At 40.0% G+C, this 16,451-nt stretch overlaps 1 protein-coding gene and 1 pseudogene across 5 annotated transcripts in view; one reads left to right on the forward strand and one right to left on the reverse strand.

The window, feature by feature from the left end:
• Ptprd (protein tyrosine phosphatase receptor type D) overlaps positions 1–16,451 on the forward strand; it is a gene marked incomplete in the record, with an annotated part of 2,622,804 nt that overhangs the window by 876,010 nt on the left and 1,730,343 nt on the right.
• Positions 10,303–10,800, reverse strand: LOC129692797 (Golgi SNAP receptor complex member 1-like; annotated as a pseudogene).

Below are 16,451 nucleotides of genomic sequence, written 5' to 3' on the forward strand. Positions count from 1 at the left end.
AGGCGTATGGGTTTATTTCTGGGTATTCAATTCAATTCCATTGATCAACCAGTGTATTTCTGTAACTGTAGCATGCAGTTTTTATTATTATTGCTCCTTAGAAAAACTTGAAATCAGGGATGAGATATCTCCATTCTTCTATTATATAAGATTTTTTAACTATTGTTTTTGGTTTGCTTGTTTATTTGTTTTTCCATATGATGTTTAGATTGTTCTTGCAAGGTCTGTAAATATTTGATGGGAATTGCATTGAATCTCTTGATTGCCTTTGGAAAGAGGGCCATTTTTACTATGTTAATTCTACAGATGGACTAGCATGGGAGATCCTTCCATCTTCTGATATCGTCTTCAATTTCTTTCTTTAGAGCTTGAAGTTCTTGTCATACAGGTCTTTCACTTGCTTGGATAGAGGTACACTCATATATGTTATATTATTTGTGGCTATTACGACGAGTGTAATTCCACAAATTTCTTTCTCAGACTGTTTGTCTTTTGTAGACAGATGGGCTATAGATATATATATTTTTTAATTAATCTTGTATCCAGCCACTTTGTGGAATGTGTTTATCAGCTGTAGGTGTTCTCTGGTACAATTTTGGGGGTTACTTATTTATACTATGATACTATCTGCAAATAGCAATACTTTGACTTCTACCTTTCTGATTTGTATCCCTTTGATTACCTTTAGTTGTCTTATTGCTATAGCTAGTACTATACTGAAGAGATATGGAGAAGATAGGGGACCTTGTCTTTACCCTGATTTTAGTGGAATTGTTTTGAATTTCTTTCCATTTGATTTTATGTTATCTCTCAGCTTGATGTATATGACCTTTATTATGTTTAGGTATAAGCCATATATCCCTGATCTCTCTAAGACTTTCATCATGAATTGGTGTTGGATATTGTTAAAAGCTAATCTAATTAGAAGATACTATGTTTTTTTTTTTTTCAGCTTCTTTATGCGGTGGTTTGCATTGATGTATCATAAAATGGTGAACCATCATTGAATCCCTGGGATGAAGCATACTTGTTTATGGTGGGTGGTATATTTGAGGTATTCCTGTAATTGGTTTTTCAGCATTTTTATTGAATTTTTTTGCATCAACGTTCATGAGTGGAACTAGTCTGAAATTCTCTTTTTTTTGATGAATCTTTGTAGTTTTGGTATCAGGGTGACTATGGCTTCATAAAATGAGTTTGCTACTTAATGTTCCTTCATTTCTATATTGTGGAGTATAAAAAAGAGTATTGGTATTAACTTTTCTTTGAATGTTTTTTTTATTATTATTTAATTTTATTTTTTTCTTATCAGTTACATTTTATTAACTCTGTATCCCAGCCGTGTCCCGATCCCTCATTCCCTCCCAGTCTCTCCCTCCCTCCCTCATCTCCACCGTGCCCCTTGCCAAGTCCACTGATAGGGGGAACCTCCTCCCCATTCATCAGCTCCTGTTTTATCAGGTATCTTCAGGACTGGCTGCAAAGCTCTCCTCTGTGGCCTAACAGGACTGCTCCTCCCTTGGGGGGTGGGGAGGCCAAGGAGCCAGTCATTGAGTTCCTGTCAGAAATAGTCCTTGTTCCCCTCACTATGGGAAACCAATTGGTTACTGAGCTACCACAGGCTACATCTGAGCAGAGGTTCTAGGTTACATTCATACATGGTCCTTGGTTGCATGTCAGTCTCAGAAAAGACCCTGTGCCCAGATATGTTTGGTCCTTGTGGAACTCCTATCCTTTCCTCATCATACTAACTTCCCTTCTTTCTTATGATTCCCTGTACTCTGCCAAAGGTTTGGTCATGAGTCTTTGCTTTGAAAACACTGCTAGTTAGAGTTTTTCAAATGCGCTCAGTAGACTCCTGTCAATGTTTAATGTGCATCCCATCTGTCTTTCAAAACGAGGATTGATAATCATACCCCATGTCCGCTCTCTTGATTATCCTTTTTAGGTGTATAGATTTCATTAGGTTTATCATATCTTATAGGTCTATATAAGTGAGTATATACCATATTTGTCTTTCTCCTTCTGGGATATTTCACTCAGGATGATCTTTTCTAGGTCCCACCATTTGCCTGCAAATTTCATGATTTCCTCCTTTTTGATTGCTGAGTAGTATTCCATTGTGTAAACATACCACAATTTCTGTACCCATTCCTCTGTTGATGGACATCTGGGTTGTTTCCAGGTTCGGGCTATTACAAATAAAGCAGCTATAAACATGGTTGAGCAAATATCCCTTTTGTGTACTTGAGCAAAGTTTGGGTATATACCTAGCAGTGGTATAGCTGGGTCTTGAGGAAGCACTATTCCTAATTGTCTTAGAAAGCGCCAGATAGATTTCCAGAGTGGTTGTATCAGTTTACATTCCCACCAGCAGTGGAGGAGGGTTCCCCTTTCTCCACAACCTCTCCAGCATGTGTTGTCCCTTGAGTTTTTCATCTTGGCCATTCTGAAGGGTGTGAGGTGATATCTCAGGGTCTTTTTGATTTGCATTTCCCTGATGGCTAATGAGGTTGAGCATTTCTTTAAGTGTTTCTCTGCCATTCGATATTCCTCTACAGAGAATTCTCTGTTTAGCTCTGCTCCCCATTTTTTAATTGGATTACTTGGTTTGCTGCTTTTCACCTTCTTTAGTTCTTTGTATATACTCGATATTAGTCCTCTGTCAGATAAAGGGTTAGTGAAGATTCTTTCCCAATCTGTAGGCAGGCGTTTTGTTTTGATGACAGTGTCCTTTGCTTTACAGAAGCTTTTCAGTTTCATGAGGTCCCATTTATTGATTGTTGCTCTTAGAGCCTGTGCTGTTGGTGTTCTGTTCAGGAAGTTGTCTCCTGTGCCAATGAGTTATAGGCTGTTCCCACTTTTTCTTCTAACAGATTTAGAGTATCTGGTTTTATGTTGAGGTCTTTGATCCACTTGGACTTTAGTTTTGTGCAGGGTGATAAGTATAGATCTATTTTCATTTTTCTGCATGTGGACATCCAGTTGGACCAGCACCATTTGTTGAAGATGCTGTCTTTTTTCCATTGAATGGTTTTGGCTTCTTTGTCAAAAATTGAGTATTCATAGGTGTGTGGGTTTATTTCTGGGTCTTCTATGCGGTTCCATTGATCCTCCTTTCTGTTTTTATGCCAATACCATGCAGTTTTTATTACTATTGCTCTGTAGTACAACTTGAGATCGGGGATGGAGATACCTCCAGATGATCTGTTGTTGTACAGGATTGTTTTGGAGATTCTGGGTTTTTTGTTTCTCCATATGAAGCTGAAAATCTTTTTTTTCAAGGTCTGTAAAGAATTGAGTTGGTATTTTGATGGGAATTTCATTGAATCTGTAGATTGCTTTTGGCAGGATGGCCATTTTCACAATGTTAATCCTACCAATCCATGAGCACGGGAGAACTTTCCATCTTCTGAGATCTTCTTCAATTTCTTTCTTCAGAGACTTGAAGTTTTTCTCAAACAGGTCTTTCACTTGCTTGGTTAGTGTCACCCCAAGGTACTTTATGTGGTTAGTGGCTATTGTGAAGGGTGTTGTTTCCCTAATTTCTTTCTCGGCCATTTTGTCTTTGGTATACAGGAGGGCTTCTGATTTTTTTGAGTTGATTTTGTATCCTGCCACTTTGCTGAAGGTGTTTATCAACTGGAGGAGTTCTCTGGTTGAATTTCTGGGGTCGCTCATATATACTATCATATCATCTGCAAATAGTGACACTTTGACCTCTTCCTTTCGGATCTGTATCCCCTTGATCTCCTTTAGTTGTCTTATTGCTCTGGCTAGGACTTCAAGTACTATGTTGAAGAGGTAGGGAGAGAGTGGGCAGCCTTGTCTTGTCCCTGATTTCAGTGGGATTGATTTAAGCTTCTCTCCATTGAATTTGATGTTGGCTATAGGCTTGCTATATATTGCCTTTACTATGTTTAGGTATGTGCCTTGTATTCCTGATCTCTCCAAGACTTTAAACATGAATGGGTGTTGGACTTTGTCAAATGCTTTTTCAGCATCTAAGGAGATGATCATGTGGTTTTTCTCCTTCAGTTTGTTTATGTGGTGGATTACATTGATGGATTTCCGTATGTTGAACCACCCTTGCATGCCTGGGATGAAGCCTACTTGGTCGTGGTGGATGATATCTTTGATGTATTCTTGGATTCGGTTTGCAAGTATTTTATTGAGTATTTTTGCGTCAATGTTCATAAGAGAGATAGGTCTGAAGTTTTCTTTTTTTGTTGGGTCTTTGTGTGGTTTAGGTATCAGGGTGACTGTTGCTTCATAGAATGAGTTTGGTAATGTACCTTCTGTTTCTATTTTGTGGAATAGTTTGAGGAGAATTGGTGTGAGCACTTCTTTGAAGGTCTGGTAGAATTCCGCGCTGAAACCATCTGGCCCAGGGCTTTTTTTTGGAGGGTAGACTGTGAATGACTGCTTCAATTTCCTTGGGGGATATAGGGCTGTTCAGTCTTTCTACCTGATCTGGACTTAATGTTGGAAGATGGAATCTATCAAGAAAACTGTCCGTTTCACTAAGATTTTCAAATTTTGTGGCATATAGGCTTTTGTAGTATGACCTAATGATTGTTTGAATTTCCTCTGTGTCTGTAGTTATGTCACCCTTTTCATCTCTGATTTTGTTGATTTGGATAGATTCTCTCTGCTTTTTAGTTAGTTTGGCTAAGGGTTTGTCTATCTTGTTGATTTTCTCAAAGAACCAGCTTTTTGTTTCATTGATTCTTTGAATAGTTTTATTTGTTTCTAATTGATTGATTTCAGCCCTGAGTTTGATTATTTCCAGCCTTCTGCTCCTCTTGGGTGTATCTGCTTCTTTTTTTCCTAGGGTTTTCAGTTGGGCCATTAAGTTGTTCGTATGTGATGTTACAAATTTCTTCTTGCAGGCACTTAGTGCTATAAATTTTCCCCTGAACACTGCTTTCAATGTGTCCCATAAATTTGGGTATGTTGTGCCTTCATTTTCATTGAATTCTAGGAAGTCTTTAATTTCTTTCTTTATTTCTTCCTTAACCCAGCTGTCGTTGAGTAACAGGTTGTTCAGTTTCCATGTGCGTGTAGGCTGTTTGTTATTTCTGTTGTTGTTGAGGTCCAGCTTAAGTCCATGGTGGTCAGATAGAATACAAGGGATTATTTCAATCTTTTTGTATCTCTTGAGGCTTTCTTTATGACCAATTATATGGTCTATTTTGGAGAAGGTTCCATGCAGTGCTGAAAAGAAGGTATACTCTTTTGAGTTTGGATGAAAAGATCTGTAGACGTCTATTAGGTCCATTTGATTTAGGGTCTCTGTAAGTGTTTTTATTTCCTTATTTGTTTTCTGTCTAGTTGATCTGTCCCTTGGTGAGAGTGGAGTGTTGAAGTCTCCCACTATTAGGGTTTTAGGATCAATGTGTGATTTAAGCTTTAATATTGTTTCATTTACGAATGTAGGTGCTCTTGTATTTGGGGCATAGATATTCAAAATTGTGATGTCCTCTTGGTGGACATCATTTTTCCTTTGATGAGAATATAGTGGCCGTCCTTATCTTTTTTGATTAACTTGGGTTGAAAGTCTATTTTATTAGATATTAGGATGGCTACTCCCGCTTGTTTTCTGGAACCATTTGCTTGAAAGACATTTTTCCAGCCCTTTACTCTGAGGTAGTGTTTATCTTTGTTGCATAGGTGTGTTTCTTGGATGCAACAGAATGTTGGATCCTGTTTCCTCAACCATTCTGTTAGTCTGTGTCTTTTAATTGGGGATTTGAGTCCGTTGATGTTGATAGAAACTAGTGACCAACAATTGTTACTTATTTTAGATGTGGTGTTGGTGGTGTCACTGAGTTTCATTGCTTGTATTCTTTTGGTTTTTTTGTTGTGTAGTTATCTATTTCCTCTGTTTCCTTCGATGTAGTTGTTTTCTTTGGTTTGGAGTTTCCCTTCTAGTAACTTCTGTAAAGCTGGGTTACTGTGTAGATATTGTTTAAATTTGGTTTTGTCTTGGAATATCTTGAATTCTCCGTCTATGTTGATTGAAAGTTTTGCTGGGTATAGTAGTCTGGGTTGGAATCTGTGGTCCCTTAAGGACTGTATGATTTCTGTCCAGGCCCTTCTGGCTTTCATAGTTTCTGTTGAGAAATCTGGTGTGATTCTGATAGGTCTACCTTCATATGTTACTTGGCCTTTTTCCCTTGCTGCTTTTAGAATTTTTTCTTTGTTTTGTAGGTTCAGTGTTTTGACTATGATGTGACGTGAAGAATTTCTTTTCTGGTCTAGTCTACTTGGTGTTCTGTAGGCCTCTTGTATGTTTATGGCCATCTCCTTCTTTAAGTTGGGAAAGTTTTCTTCTGTAATTTTCTTGAAAATATTTTCCAGACCTTGGAGCCTGATGTCTTCTTTTTATTCTACTCCTATTATTCTTAGGTTTTGTCTTTTCATGGTGTCCTTGATTTCTTGGATGTTTTGTGTTTGGAACTTTTCTGATTTTATTTTTTCTTTGAGAGACGTGTCAATTTCTGCAAGTGTATCTTCAGCTCCTGAGATTCTTTCTTCCATCTCTTGTATTCTGTTGGTGATGCTTACCTTTGTGGTGCCTGATCTTTTCTCTATGTTCTCCAGCTCCTGGTTTTTCTCTATTTGTGTTTTCTTCATTGATTCTAATTCTGTTTTCATGTCTTGCACCATTTCCTTCATCTGTTTGAATGCGGACTCCTGTTTTTCAATGATAGCTTCTATTTTTTTGTCTGTTTCCTCTCTATGTATCACTAATTGTGCCTCTACTTCTTTGGGTATAATTGCCTGTATTTCTATGAGAGCTTTGTTTATTTCTTCTTTATTTGCCTTCATTTGTGTGGACATTTCTTTGAGAGCTTTCTGCATTTCTTCTTTTGTTTGCTTCAAATTTCGTGGTCATTTCTGTGAGTGCACGATTTGTTTCCTCTTGGTTAGTCTCGATTTCTTTGGTTATTTCTCTGAGGGCTTTGTTCATTTCATCTCTATGGGCCTCTAATAGCTGGAGAAACATAGTTTTGAGGTCGTTTTCTTGTATATCTAGTGAATTGAATTGTCCATTTTTTTGTGGGGTTGCTGGTGAGGTCATTATGTCCTGATTTTTGTTGGGAGTGTTCTTACGTCTGCCTCTAGCCATCTGGTTATTTATAATCCTCACTGGTTGTTCCTCGAGATTGTAGTTTGGGCTATGATCCTCTCTATTTTCTGGACTGTTTTTTTTCAGGAAGATGAGAGAGGTTCACTGCTTTGTGTTTTCAGTTTTGCCTAAGTAAAGAATGTGAAGCTGGCGCTATTCGCGTGCGCTTTTAGTGGGCGCAGTGTGCATGCGCGGATTATCTGACTATTGCAGTGGCCTGCAAGCCACTATTACGCAGTTCTGACTGAGCTCCAAGGATTGTTTGCCTGGATTACCCTGGTGGACCCTCAAGGCAGAGGCTTCAATGTCGCTATCCCAAGAATCCCTCTGATGCCCACACTAGGAGTGTGGGTGGCAGGGATCTCATCTGGTTGCTTCTGTGGAGAGGCCCTGGGTCTGGGGCAATCTCTCCCTAGAAGGCTCACTCACTCTCTTGCAGGACCAGTTGGAATGCACAGGGGTTCCCCTTGTTCACTACTCTCAGTTTTGGTCCTGCTGCAGAAGTGCACGGGTAGGGTAACAGTCAGCTCTGTGACACTGTGGCCGCAGGACTCGGTGTCCACCTTTCCTGTGTGCTGCCTCTTTGTTCTTTTCCTCTGCCAGGAGGGGTTGTGTTGACTGGTCCCTGGGTGGCGCGGGAAAGAGTTAGGGTGAGTGTATTCAATCCCAGATCCTGGGCCCAGATCTCTCTGCCAGAAGCAGCCTAGAGGTAGAATCTATGTTTGCTGATCCCAAGAGAGTACCGGGTAGGGTTGAGTGTCCTCAGATCCAGAGCTTGGCCCCCTCTGCTAGGGGCCGCTGGAGAGAGGGTGCTGTGTCCTTGGCAGGCTGCCTCTCTGTCCTTCCCCTCTGACCTTCTCCTCTGCTAGGTCAAGCTTATGGAGGTGCTCTCATGGAGTGCCAGCAGGGGTTGGGCTTCTCAGTGGGATCCTGAGCCCTGAGCCAGCGGCATTTCTCTGCCGGGAGGGGGCGGCGCCGGTGATAGAACTTGCTGCTATATCTTATTGCGCTGGACCCAGGAGAATCTCAGGACGCGTAGGATGACCACAGTCCCAGATCCCGAGCTGTAGTTTGTTTGCTAGGAGTGGCCAGCAGCACTGGAGTTCCGGCACTGTGAAGCCGCTTTGAGCCTCTTTATCCTTCTGCTCCGCTGCAGCAGGGTGATGGCGGCGTTTGGGGGAGTGCCCGAAAGGATTGGGTTTTCCCAGCCCCGCTCTTGGGTTGGGGTACAGACAATGTGGTCTGTGGCAGATTCTGTTGGGCACCTCCTGCCTCCTCCAAAGAGGGAGTAGGGATTTTGAGCTGGGCGCGCAGCTGCTATCCGCCAGCAGTGGGAGCTCAGTTGTGATGGCGGCAGGTACCAGCCGAGGTCAGAGAGACCTTCTAGGGAAAGACTAGGTGACCCGTGACCAGTCTGGCAACTTTCCTTCCCCGCGGGTTTTTTTTTTTTTGCGACTGGGACTCGCAGCCTTAGGCCCCCTTGTGCCCACTAATCAGCCTGGGAAATTGATCGTGATAAGCAGGCTTGCGGCACCAGCCCAGAGACCCAAAACCCGCGTTGCGGGGTTCTCTTCCGAGTTCTGGCTGGGCAGCCGAGAGTGGACCCCACCGATTCCCACGCCATGGGAGCCTCCCCTCACCTGGGAAACACGGTCAATCGCTGTTATTTTAGGGCCCAGAGTTCAGTCTCCTGGTTGCTGCACGGAGTGTGTTGTTCAGCTTCTCAGACAGGGTGTTCTCCCGGTGCCGCCATCTTGGCCCCTCCCCTCTTTGAATGTTTAGTAGAATTATGAGTTAAAACTATTAGGCTCTGGGCTTTATTTTTTTATTTTATTTTATTTTATTTTTTTGGAGACTTTTGATGACTGCTTCTATTTCCCTGATCTTTATTTAGCTATAGTAAGTAAAATCCATCAAGAAAAGCATCTATTTCTTTAGGATTTTCCAATTTTGTAGAATACAGTCTTTTGAAGTAAGATCTACATTTTTTTTTTAAATTTCCTTTCTGACTGTTGTTATGTCCCTCTTTTTTATTTTAGGTTCTGTTAATTTGGGTAAGCCTTTTAGTTTGGCTAAATGCTTGTCTGTCTTGTTGATTTTCTCAAAGAACCAATTTTTAGTTTCATGGTTTCTTTTTATTGTTCTCTTTGTTTCTAATTTATTGATTTCAGCCCTGAGTTTAATGATTTCCTGCTTTCTACTCCTCTTTGGTGTGTCTTTTTGTCTTAGAGCTCTCAGGTGTTCTGTTAAATTGGGTTCTCTCCAATTTCTTTATGAAGGTGCTTAGTGCTATGAACTTTCCTGTTAACACTGCTTTCATTGTGTGCAAAAGTGATGGTATGTTGTGCTTTTATTTTTATTGAGTTCTAGAAAATCTTTAGTTTCTTTCCTTTATCCTTGACACAAGTCGGCATTGAGTTGGGAGTTGTTCAGTTTCCATGAGTTTGTAGGCTTTCTGCTGCTTCTGTTGATATTGAGTTTCATCTTTAATCCATGGTGGTCTGATAAGATGTAAGGGATTATTTCATTCTTCTTGTAACTGTTGAGGTTTGCATTGTGACTGAGTATATGGACAATTTTGGAGAAGATTCTGTGAGGTGCTAAGAAGAATGTATATTGTTTTGTGTTTGGGTGAAATGTTTTATAAGTATCTGTTTGGTCCATTTGATTCCTGACGCCTATTAGTTTTATTATTTCCCTCCCTCTTTAGTTTCTGTCTCGATTATCTGTTCATTGGTGAGAGTGAGGTATTGCATACACAAATGTACAAGCTTTCCAGGTACTCACTTAGAAAATCTTGGTACAGGGGAAGGCAACTGCCCAGAGAGAGAGCCAATCCTGGCAAACATTTCCTGAGAATTAGGGCGACATCTTCACTCTGATCAACCACATTTGGGGCTGTGACGGAACCACAAACTGTGAGTGAGGGAACCACAAGTTTCATCTTTCTTGAACACCATGATTTCTGCACAGCTGTGCTTTGTAACTGGGGCACAGACTTCTTGTTGTGCCGCCATTGTCCTCCTCTAGAGAGCTCAGATTTTGGTTTAAGGCAACATCTACATTGGCATGCTCTGTTTTTCCTTCTGGCTTCCATTTCCTTGTGGGGAGTCAGGGAGACCATATAAGAACCTCATATTTTATTCTATCAGACAATCAGTTCAAATCTAGTCACTTTCTTTCAAAAACAGTTCAGTTCTCCTGTTGTTTAGTCCAGACCTCCTTTTATATGACTCAATGTCTTTTCGTACTGATCCCATGAGATTCTCCCTTTCCCGTATTGCGATAAAGTTTGCTTTGATTTTGTGGAATTCATGTCTATAATATTGTAGAATGCCTCTATGTTGCTACAATGTGTGCATCAGTGCTGCCTTCAGTGAGTGAACCCCTGCACTGTTGGTGTATTCTGCCATTTTATCATTTACCCCTGTAAGCCTTGCCAAAAGTTGATCAATTTCAATTGTCATTATCTCAAACATTCTGTCTTGTTTTGATCCATTTAACAGGGCTATTGTGTCAGAACTATACCTATCCCGTCCTCTGTCCCAGTGACTATAACTCGGACACAGTTTACTGAAGGAAACTAGTTTCAGGTCAAGTTCATTTTCCAGCTGTCGAGCTTGTTTCCTAAGATTTTCCCAGTAATTGCTGGTTCCTGCCACCATCTTTGTTGCCCAAAGTCAGTCATGACCCAACTTTTAATATCACCTTGTGTGTCTTTTAGAGTGTGAGGAATAACTCATCCTAGTTAACATGCTGTGTCCTGGTCAATATACAGGAAGAGAAAGTTATGTACTCCTTGATTTCAATATGTGTAATTGGGCACTTTGTCAGTAGAAAAATATATCTGCTTATACAGATACTGGATATTTAGAAGCTAGTAAAACTACTGAAATATATCAACATATAAATATATACCAATAAACAACGAACCTACACAAATAAGTCATTGTATACAGCAATAAGTGTCCCTGAACAAGAAAACAAAATACAGGAAATAAATATCCAGACTTAGAGCTAAGACTATGCCATGCTGTTATTGAAAATAGATATCTGTTAGTATGATATGGAAAGGATAGGAGCTCTACAAGGACCAAACATATCTGGGCACAGGGTCTTTTCTGAGACTGACACATAACCAAGGACCATCTATGGATATAACATAGAACTTCTGCTCGGATGTGGCCCGTGGTAGCTCAGTAACCAAGTAGTTTTCCAAAGTAAGGGGAACACGGACTATTTCTAACAGGATCTCAAGGGCAGGCTGTTTGACACCCCCCCCCCGGGGAGGAGCAGTCTGTTAGGTCACAGAGGAGGACTTTGCAGCCAGCCCTGAAGATACCTGATAAAACAGGGTCAGATGAAAGGGGAGGAGGTCCTCCCCTATCAGTGAACTTGGAAAGGGGCAGGGAGGAGACCAGGGAGGGAGTGTGGGGTTGGGGAGGGAATGAGGGAGGGGGATACAGCTGGGACACAGAGTTAACAAAATGTAACTAAAAAGAAAAAAAATAATAAAAAAAAGAAAATAGATATCGAAAGGTATTCTTGCTTATTTATAGATATCAGTGTAGACTTTCCAATACCAATAAACATCTTGATAAAATATTGGAATATAAAGAAAAAATGTACATATCATTTAGACACTGATTCCAAAATATGACAGATAATAAGATTGTTGAAATTTTTAAACAAAACTCAGAGAAGGAAATGCCAAAATACTTACAATATATAAGAAAGGGAATTGATAGCTACATAATCTTACCAAATACTTACCCTGTCTCTCTTTTCCACTCTCATTCTTCTTTCCTTTTGCCATGAGTGTGTATGTAGTATTTTCCTGATAGCCAGTATTACCTTGTTAAATAAAGTCCCCAAATCTCTGCAAGATCAAAGGAGAACATCCGGGACTTGAGTTCTATAACCTGTCATACAAGGTGGTTATTGATTAGGTTAAGTATGTGACTCCAGTGCACAGATGAGAAGGGGTTTCATTCCATTACCAACATTTAGAGAGGGCTGACCTCCAACACTGGCAATGCTTTCTAAATTGCATCAATCACACAAATATATCCTATAAAGTTGCAGATAACTTACTCTTATCAATTCGGTTCTTTATGTTTATATATTTTTTAAATTATTTTACTATTAATTACAATTTATTCATTTTATATTCCCCCATAAGCCCCTCCCTCCTCCCCTCCCGATTCCACCCTCCCTCCCCCTTCCTCATGCATGTCCCGCCCCAAGTCCACTGATAGGGGAGGTCCTCTTCTCCTTCCTCCTGATCTTAGTCTATCACATCACCTCAGGAGTGGCTGCATTGTCATCTTCTGTGGCCTGGTAAGGCTGCTCCCCCCTCAGGAGGAGGTGATCAAAGAGCAGGCCAATCAGATTATGTCAGAGGCAGTCCCTCTTCCCTTTACTATGTAACTCACTAGGACCATGAACTATCATGTGCTACATCTGTGCAGGGGTTCTAGGTTATCTCCATGAATAGTCCTCGGTTGGAGTATGAGTCTTTGGGAAGTTCCCTGTGTTCAAGTTTTCTGGTTCTGTTGTTCTCCTTGTGTGGTTCCCGTCCTCTCCAGCTCTTACTATTTCCCACTTCTAACATAAGATTCCATGCACTCTGCCCAACAGTTGGCCATCAGTATCAGTGTCTGCTTTGATTGTCTGCAGGGCAGAGGATTTCAGAGGCCCTCTGTAGCAGATTCCTAGGTTATTTCCTGTTTTCTTCATCTTCCGATGTCCAGCCTCTTTGCCTTTCAGGATGGAGATTGAGCATTTTAGTCAGGGTCCTCTCTCTTGCTTAGTTTCTTTAGATGTACAGTTTTTAGTAGGTGTGTACTATGTGATGTCTATATGAGTGAGTATATACCATGTGTGTATTTCTGCTTCTGGGACAGCTCACTCAGGATGATACTTTCTTGGTCCCACCATTTACCTACAAATTTCATGATTTCCTTATTTTTCATTGCTGAGTAATACTCCATTGTGTAGATGTACCACAGTTTCTGCATCCATTCTTCAGTTGAGGGGCATCTGGGCTGTTTCCAGCTTCTGGCTATTACAAATAAAGCTGCTACAAACATGGTTGAGCAAATGTCATTATTGTGTACTTGAGCCTCTTTGGATATATGCCTAGGAGTTGTATGGCTGGGTCTTGAGGCAGCACTATTCCTAGTTGTCTGAGAAAGCGCCAGATTGCTTTCCAGAGTGGTTGTACAAGTTTACATTCCCACCCGCAGTGGAGGAGGGTTCCCCTTTCTCCACAACCTCTCCAGCCTGTGTTGTCACTTGAGTTTTTCATCTTGGCCATTCTGATGGATGTAAGGTGAAATCTTAGGGTTGTTTTGATTTTCATTTCCCTAATGGCTAATAATGTTGAGCATTTCTTTAAATGTTTCTCTGATATTTGATATTCCTCTACAGAGAATTCTCTGTTTAGCTCTGTTCCCCATTTTTTAATTGGATTACTTGGTTTGCTGCTTTTCAGTTTCTTTAGTTCTTTATATATACTGGATATTAGTCCTTTATCAGATAGAGGGTTGGTGAAGATTCTTTCCCAATCTGTAGGCAGTCGCTTTGTTTTGATGACAGTATCCTTTGATTTACAGAATCTTTTCAGCTACATGAGGCCCCATTTATTGATTGTTGCTCTTAGAGCCTGTGCTGTTGGTGTTCTGTTCAGGAAGTTGTCTCCTGTGCCAATGAGTTCAAGGGTATTCCCCACTTTTTTTTCTAACCGATTTAATGTGTCTGGTTTTATGTTCATGTCTTTGATCCACTTGGACTTTAGTTTTGTGCAGGGTGATAAATATGGATTTATTTTCATTTTTCTACATGTAGACATCCAGTTGGACCAGCACCATTTGTTGAAGATGCTGTCTTTCCTCCATTGTATGGTTTTGGCACCTTTGTCAAAGATCAGGTGTCCATAAGTGTGTGGGTTTATCTCTGGGTCTTCTGTTCTGTTCCATTGATCCACCACTCTGTTTCTATGCCAGTACTATGCAGTTTTTATTACTGTTGCTCTATAGTACAGCTTAAGATCAGGGATGGAGATCCTCCCCAGAAGATCTTTTATTGTAGAGGATTGTTTTAGCAGTTCTGGGTTTCTTGTTATTTTTTATGAAGTTGAGAATTTTTCTTTCTAGATCTGTAAATAATTGTGTTGGTAATTTGATGGGAATTGCATTGAATCTGTAGATTGCTTTTGGTAAGATGGCCATTTTTACTATGTTAATCCTGCCAAGCCATGAGCATGGGAGATCTTACCATCTTCTGATATCTTCTTCTAATTCTTTCTTCAGAGACTTGAAATATTTTTCATACAAGTCTTTGATTTGCTTGGTTAGGGTTACTCCAAGGTACTTTATGTCATTTGTGGTTATTGTGAATGGTGTTGTTTCCTTAATTTCTCTCTCTGCCCTTTTGTCTTTTGTATATAGGAAGACTACTGATTTTTTTGAATTAATTTTGTATCCGGCCACATTTCTGAAGGTGTTTATCAGCTGTAGGAGTTTCCTGGTAGAGGTTTTGGGGTTACTCACGTATACTATCATATCATCTGCAAATAGTGATGATTTCACTTCTTCTTTTCCAATTTGTATCCCCTTGATCTCCTTCAACTGTCTTATTGCTCTAGCCAGGACTTCCAGAACTATGTTGAAGAGATATGGAGAGAGTGGGCAGGCTTGTCTTTTCCCTGGTTTCAGTGGGATTGCTTTAAGTTTCTCCCTGTTCAGTTTGATGTTGGCTATAGGCTTGCTGTATATCACCTTTACTATGTTCAGGTATGTGCCTTGTATCCATGATCTCTCCAATACTTTAAAAATGAATGCATGTTGGATTTTGTCAAATGCTTTTTCAGCATCTAGGGAGATTATCAGATGTTTTTTTTTTTTCCTTTCAGTTTGTTAATATGGTGGTTTACATTGATGGATTTCCATATATTGAACCACCCCTGCATACCTGGGATGAAGCCTACTTGGTCATAGTGGATGATATCTTTGATGTGTTCTTGTAATCTGTTTGCAAGTATTTTGTTGAGCATTTTTGCATCAGTGTTCATAAGGGACATTGGCCTGAAATTCTTTTTCTTTGTTGGGTCTTTGTGTGGTTTAGGTACCCAGGTGACTGTGGCTTCATAGAATGAGTTTGGTAATGTTCCTTCTGTTTCTATTTTATGGAATAGTTTGAAGAGAATTAGAGTAAGCTCTTCTTTGAAGGTCTGGTAGAATTCTGCACTGAAACCATCTGGTCCTGGGTTTTTTTTGGATGGGAGACTTTTGATGCCTGCTTCTATTTCCTTGGAGGATATAGGACTATTTAATTGATTTACCTGGTCCTGATACAGCTTTGTTAAGTTGAATCGATCAAGAAAATTGTCCATTTCATTTAGATTTTCATATTTTGTGGCATATAGACTTTTGAAGTAAGTCCTAATGATTGTTTGGACTTCCTTGGTGTCTGTAGTTATGTCCCCTTTTCATTTCTGATTTTGTTGATTTGGATAGTGTCTCTCTGTCTTTTATTTAGTTTGGCTAAGGGTTTGTCGATCTTGTTGATTTTCTTAAGAACCAACTTTTGGTTTCTTTGATTCTTTGAATTATTTTATTTGTTTCTAATTGATTGATTTCAGCCCTGAGTTTGATTATTTCCAGCCATCTACTCCTTTTTGGTGTGTCTGCTTCTTCTTTTTCTAGGGTTTTTAGGTGAGCCATTCAGTTGCTTTTATGAGCTGTCTCGAATTTCTTCTTGAAGGCACTTAGTGCTATGAACTTTCCTTTTAGCACTGCCTTCATTGTGTCCCACAAGTTTGGGTATGTTGTGTCTTCATTTTCATTGAGTTCTAGGAAGACTTTAATTTCTTTCTTTATTTCTTCCCTAACCCAGCTGTCATTTAGTAGCAAGTTGTTCAGTTTCCATGTGTGTGTAGGCTTTTTGCTATTTCTGTTGTTGAGGTCCAGCTTTATTCCATGGTGATCACACAGCATACAGGGGAGTATTTCAATCTTCTTGTATCTGTTGAGGCTTGCTTTGTGACCAACTATATGGTCTATTTTGGAGAAGGTTCCGTGAGGTGCTGAGAAGAAGGTTTTTTTTTTTTTTTTTTTTTTTTTTGTATTTGGGTGCAAGGTTCAGTAAATGTCTGTCAGGTCCATTTGATTCATGACCTCTGTTAGAGACATTGTTTCTTTGTTTAATTTCTGTTTTGTTGACCTGTCCTTTATTGAGAGTGGGGTGTTGAAGTCTCCTACTATTAATGTGTGGGGATCTATGTGTGGTTTAAATTTTATCAATGTCTCTTTTA

This window comes from Psammomys obesus, unplaced genomic scaffold (assembly GCF_907164565.1).
Source record: "Psammomys obesus unplaced genomic scaffold, mPsaObe1.curated_primary_1811, whole genome shotgun sequence".
Lineage (NCBI taxonomy): Eukaryota > Metazoa > Chordata > Mammalia > Rodentia > Muridae > Psammomys > Psammomys obesus.